The sequence below is a fragment of the Sinocyclocheilus anshuiensis genome, unplaced genomic scaffold (assembly GCF_001515605.1).
Source record: "Sinocyclocheilus anshuiensis isolate Anshui unplaced genomic scaffold, SAMN03320099.WGS_v1.1 scaffold2385, whole genome shotgun sequence".
Lineage (NCBI taxonomy): Eukaryota > Metazoa > Chordata > Actinopteri > Cypriniformes > Cyprinidae > Sinocyclocheilus > Sinocyclocheilus anshuiensis.
In genome coordinates this window covers 1,440-8,040 of record NW_015551129.1, presented here as the reverse complement: position 1 = coordinate 8,040, position 6,601 = coordinate 1,440, and the positions used below count along the sequence as shown (strand labels likewise).

The window sequence follows — 6,601 nt, the reverse complement described above, 5'->3', positions numbered from 1 at the left end:
GAACTTGTCGTGTATCCCCGTGGACACAGGTTATGGGGAGGAAGGCTTTATATTCCGTTCGGGGGGCGAGACTATGCGACTGGACCAGAGTGACTGCACTGCCCGAGTCTAGGATGGCCCGGAACGGCTTTCCATTAACTTTCACTTCCACCTCTGGAGCTCCAACCGGCAGGTCGCGGTGCACAATGCAGCCTGCCAGCCAGGTCCGTGCGGGGACTTCCGTTGGCATGGGCAAGCCGCTGGCCTGCTTACTGGTCACGGGGTGCCCGGGTCGGTTGAGTGTAGCACATTTACGGGTCTCTTCGGGTTCGGGTACGAATTTTTGGACCCGTGTAGACGTGACGTTGTCCATTTTAGACGTGTGGTTATCCCAGACAAAATTATCCAATATATGGAATCTAAACTGGACATTATGTAATGTTAAGTTAAGCTGAAAAAAGAAAATGTATGGCTGATCATAATTTCAGACCTGCTTCTTAGTCAAACTCATCATCAAATCAGTAGAAATGTATAATAATAGCCCTTCAGTGAGAACTTGGAAACAATTGACCTATCGATAAGCCCCTCCCATCGAACACAGATGAGCCAATGGCAGTTGAGTATCAGTTGCATGGGGACCGGAACTCGGACATCTTTAGGATTAGCGCCATAGAGAAAAATTGGAAGATCCAAAGCTTGCATCGGTTTGATGGTGTTTATGCTGCAAAAATGGAAAAACAATGTGTCTGGGGTACTTGTAACACTGATTCCATCCTGAGAGGATGGGCAATGGAATTTATTTTATTCCATTTCCTGAACCCAAACAAAACAAAGCTAATGTTAAAGTTAGTGAGTCCATGCTAAAGTATAAACCTAAATTGCTAACTGTTCTCACTTCATGTACAGTGTAGGTCAAAAACACATAAACAAAGGTCTACATTGTCTATCCATATTAAACTGTTTAAATATAAATTAATTTAATCGTACCCTGCGGTACACGAACAGTGATGATCCTGGATGTTGTCATCTACGATCGTGACGACCGTAACATGAGGCTTCTCCCGCTTGCATTGTGATCTGTGAACCCTTGCTTCCAAATTAATCGAGTTACCCACCATATTTATCTTTAAAAGTTTTTATATATCCCTCCATGGCATATTTAATTCCCACTTGAATGGTGGTCCTTCTGTGTCCAAAATTGTTCAAGAAATAAGTAAAGTTTATTTATATAGCACATTTATCTCAGCAAAGCTGGCCAAAGTGCTGAACAGAAACAAAGTTAAAACATAAGACAAGCAAGACAAACCATAAAACAATAAAACATGGGTAAAATCAATTAGAATGCCTGGGAGTAAAGATATGTTTTCAACATTGTTTTAAAAGTTACAATAGAAGGTGCAAGGCAGATGTCCAGTGGCAGTTGATTCCAAAGATGTGGGGCGGCAACTGAAAAAGCCCTATCACCCTTTGTTTTGAACATCTTGTGACAAGGTTTTCACACTGACAGCTGCCACTGTAGGGGGGGTTACCGATAGGTCAATTGTGATTTTATTCCCCTTCTATCTATCCATGTTTTCATTATTGCCAACAGCAGTATGCACGAAATGTGGGAAGTAGGTTACTGAGAGTTACTAAGTTGCGTCACCTACTGATTCTGTTAAAATAATTGCCAGTTCTGCCCCTTTAAAGGGGTCATCAGATGCCCATTTTCCAAGTCTAAGGAAAGATGCCAGTTCAGTCTGTGCTGATACGCTACTGTCAATCAGACAATCGTGGGAGATCTGAGATCGGCTCGATTTGAGAAAGGGGATTGATGGTGTTTATGCTGCAAAAATGGAAAAACAATGTGTCTGGGGTACTTGTAACACTGATTCCATCCTGAGAGGATGGGCAATGGAATTTATTTTATTCCATTTCCTGAACCCAAACAAAACAAAGCTAATGTTAAAGTTAGTGAGTCCATGCTAAAGTATAAACCTAAATTGCTAACTGTTCTCACTTCATGTACAGTGTAGGTCAAAAACACATAAACAAAGGTCTACATTGTCTATCCATATTAAACTGTTTAAATATAAATTAATTTAATCGTACCCTGCGGTACACGAACAGTGATGATCCTGGATGTTGTCATCTACGATCGTGACGACCGTAACATGAGGCTTCTCCCGCTTGCATTGTGATCTGTGAACCCTTGCTTCCAAATTAATCGAGTTACCCACCATATTTATCTTTAAAAGTTTTTATATATCCCTCCATGGCATATTTAATTCCCACTTGAATGGTGGTCCTTCTGTGTCCAAAATTGTTCAAGAAATAAGTAAAGTTTATTTATATAGCACATTTATCTCAGCAAAGCTGGCCAAAGTGCTGAACAGAAACAAAGTTAAAACATAAGACAAGCAAGACAAACCATAAAACAATAAAACATGGGTAAAATCAATTAGAATGCCTGGGAGTAAAGATATGTTTTCAACATTGTTTTAAAAGTTACAATAGAAGGTGCAAGGCAGATGTCCAGTGGCAGTTGATTCCAAAGACGAGGGGCGGCAACTGAAAAAGCCCTATCACCCTTTGTTTTGAACATCTTGTGACAAGGTTTTCACACTGACAGCTGCCACTGTAGGGGGGGTTACCGATAGGTCAATTGTGATTTTATTCCCCTTCTATCTATCCATGTTTTCATTATTGCCAACAGCAGTATGCACGAAATGTGGGAAGTAGGTTACTGAGAGTTACTAAGTTGCGTCACCTACTGATTCTGTTAAAATAATTGCCAGTTCTGCCCCTTTAAAGGGGTCATCAGATGCCCATTTTCCAAGTCTAAGGAAAGATGCCAGTTCAGTCTGTGCTGATACGCTACTGTCAATCAGACAATCGTGGGAGATCTGAGATCGGCTCGATTTGAGAAAGGGGAAATGATTTAACGAGATAAAAAAAAAAAACACTGGGTGGATCTTTATCATTATAGGATTGTTGTGTACACACACTGCCAACACACATTTCAGTTCAAACAGCTTGTAAAAGTGCATGTGGCATCCGATGACCCCTTTAAGCTTTAACATGCAAAGTGAGGGGTTACCTGTTCTGCTGTATCCAAAAATTATGAATATATTCTGCAATGTAATATATGTTCATGAATGGGACATTTTTATGCTTTTTGTGGTGGGTTTTTTCACTAAAATTATCTTGCAGGTTAGATACAGTCATTGCATATTAAATTATCTTCTATTGAAACGTACATTTCTGCAGTGCACACATTGAAAAATGATGGGAAAAATATTCAGGTCTATATCACATTAGCTAGGACATTGCACACCTGATATTCAGGTCAACAATAATGTTGCTCATGCACCGAAAAAAAAAGTCTAGAAACATTTTTCACACAGAAATCGATAACACATTTTGTAAACAATTTCTAAGAGACAGTAAGTAACACTGAATTGTGTTTGCCTTGTCCGGAATTATACGTCGAAGTTGTGCTTCATGTGAGTCTCGCCCTGCCTTGTGTTTCCCTTTTGGATTGTTTATTAAAGACTGTAGTTTTGAGTTTATCCTCATTTCCTCGTTCTTCGTCTTGTCCCAGAAGGCAACCGTGACAACAGCAACAGACATGTTTGTCAGATGTTCAGTCAACAAAAATAAGCACCAACCAATGCCAACAGACATTGGACATTGAATTGGCGTTTGTTGGGTCTTGGAATGTATTAGGAAGTGACCTACTGTAATCTGGCAACCTTAAAAAAAAAAATTTGTTTAACTTTAAAAAGATTATTAGAGTAAGTTTAACAAGAATTTCTATTTCAGTCATTCTACTTCAAAATGTCATGCTTAATTTAATGTTACTTGCTGTTTCTTCGCAATTAATTCTGAAATTTACTGGCAATTTCTTTGCCAAAATTGTTTCTATGCCTATTTTTTTATTTATTTTATTTTTTTTTCAGTTCGTGATATCTTGTGTCTTCTACATTTAGCAAATCCCTGTTTGCTGTCTATAGGGTCTGGTGCCATTCTATGTCAACGCAACAGCAGGAACCACAGTCTATGGAGCCTTTGACACTCTGAATGAAATAGCAGACATATGTGAACACCATGGCCTGTGGATGCATGTGGATGTAATGTGTTTTATCTTATTAGGTACATTTTATTAAATATAGTAAGAATGATGCAGTGCTTTAATGCTCTCACTTCATTTAGGCTGCTTGGGGTGGAGGCTTGCTTCTGTCCAACAAACATCGTGTGAAACTGCAAGGAATTGAAAGGTAACCTAAATCAATCATTTTGATTGTATAATGTGTTCCTGTTGCTCAGTGGCATAAGCAACGTCAAGGTCATGGGTTTGATTCACCGGGAATTCATGAAGTGATTCAGGAAAATTTACAATTTGAGTGCAGTGCGAATTGCTTTGGATAAAAGCCTCCACTAAAAGCATAATTGTTAACTGGGAAACAGAACAACATTCAGTCCATTTAACTGTTGGGAGTGCAGATATCATTGTTTTGTGGTGTTATATTTTGGCATAAGCAAAAAAAAAAAAAAACACTCCAAAAGAGTTCCTTTTTAACTCTATCAGAGATTGATTGATTGATACTTGCAAATTTGCTGTGTGCCACAGAACAATAATGGGTTGACTGTTTGCACAACTTGTAAAATGTTCTGATCCCACTGTGTTTATTGGTAAGACAACAAAATATTTTAAAGATTCTAATATTTATTTTCTAATGTATTAGGGTTAAGGGATCTAGAATATGGTCGTGCAGAATAAGGCATACAAATGTGCTTTATGAGTATTAAAAAATGGCCAAAATGCTAGTAATATGCATGCTAATATGCAACTTATTCTAAAGTGTTACCATACGTTTTTAGTACATTTATGTTTATCAACTAGTTGGACTGTCTAGTTGCTTTTAAATCTTGTTGGCTATTGCAAGCATGGACTGCTTCATCTACCTTAAATGTCAGCAGTCAATTCTTTGGACTCTTCTTTAACAACCCTCCATTTCATTTTCTTTTAATCAACACAAAGTGCCACCTTCATTGCCATTACGTATGGTGTTCTGCAGGATAATTTACGTAATTTCTCTACAATTTTACTTCCAAGTGTGGTGAAAGCACATTGACATTTACTCTGTGAGACTGTTAAAACATATAACCCACTCACCCCCGTCTGCCTAAAAACTTACTTTCTTACTTTCATTTCTTTTGTACTGATGGTTGGTCAGAACCTGCAATTACAGCCCTACTCCTAGAATGCATCAAATTGATAAAGTTTCTGTCTAATGGATTCCACCTCCACTTTCACCTCCATTTCAAAAATCGTTTTAATATTTTGAATGTGTACTTTTTAAATTGGTGGAATTATATCAACATCTAACATCATCAGTCTATTCATATGCTTTCATCCAGAGCCCATTCTGTGACCTGGAACCCGCACAAGATGATGGGCGTCCCACTGCAATGCTCAACCATTCTAGTGAAGAGGAAGGTGAGCTGAGCTGGAAAATGTAATCTATGATGTTAAGAATAAATAAACAAATAAATAAATATATATATAAATTTTAAAAAATCAAGCTGAATTCATATCTATATGCCTTACCTGTAGCATTAATCTGGTTCCATATTTATAATATATAACCAATTATGCATTTGTTATATGCTGTAAAAAAGAAAATATATTGAGCTTGTGACCTTATTTCAGGCACTTAACCAAAAACCCAATAAAAAAATCCCACTGACTTCATTCTGTCATGACAACTCTCGGAGGGATTGGCATGGTAATGTACATGACAATGTTAATGTATTTGGTCTTGGCGGAATAGATCTGCTATGCTGCTGCTGCTACGGCAGAGCAAGTACCGAGACTTGCTACTGCCAATACACCCAAAACATGCTGCTGTGAGCCTGTAAGAAATATTGCTGCTGCAAATAAAACATACATGAAATAACCCCATAGCATACAGGAATCACCTCGTAGCATATCTATACAGGTGGAGCTGGGGAAGGTGGAGGGTTTCTGAAGCAAGCTGCACTGCTACGGCAAGCTCTAGTCATATATTTGAATGTTGAGCAGCGAGCTCATTGGCTACCAATACAGGAGAGAACCAATCATGCCATGTGCCCACAATGCCATGTGATAATGATGTCATTACATCAGATTGAGTTAGAACTATCGGACTGCGCCATCAGAGTTTCATGCCAGAACTATATATTTACTTAAAGGATTAGTTTCCAGAATAAACATTTCCTGATAATTTACTCACCCCATGTCATCCAAGAGTTGTCTTTTTTTCTTAATTCGAAAAGAAATTAAGGTTTTTGAGGAAAAAGTTCTGTGGATTTTTGTCCATAGAGTGGACTTCAATGGGGATCAACAGGTTGAAGGTCTAAATTGCAGTTTCAGTGCAGCTTCAAAGGGCTCTACGCGATCCCAGCCGAAGAATAAGGGTCTAATCTAGTGAAACGATCGGTCATTTTCTAAAAAAAAAAAAATTAAATAAATTATATGCTTTTTAACCACAAATGCTCGTCTTGCACTAGCTCAGTGGTTTTCAAACCTCTCCATGAAGTACCCCCAGCACTGCACATTTTTTATGTCTCCCTATCAGTGTTGTGGGTAACGCATTAC

At 38.4% G+C, this 6,601-nt stretch overlaps 1 long non-coding RNA gene across 2 annotated transcripts; it reads left to right on the top strand.

The window, feature by feature from the left end:
* The first annotated feature begins 3,442 nt into the window (after nucleotides 1-3,442).
* LOC107663188 (uncharacterized) lies at nucleotides 3,443-5,475 on the top strand. Of its 2 annotated transcripts, XR_001631299.1 has the most exons (4): nucleotides 3,443-3,464; nucleotides 3,975-4,091; nucleotides 4,174-4,238; nucleotides 5,383-5,475. It is a non-coding gene; the product is annotated as an uncharacterized LOC107663188 (long non-coding RNA). The 2 variants fall into 2 exon arrangements; XR_001631298.1 differs by lacking the exon at nucleotides 3,443-3,464 and having other exon boundaries at nucleotides 3,935-4,091.
* The last annotated feature ends 1,126 nt before the right edge of the window (nucleotides 5,476-6,601 follow it).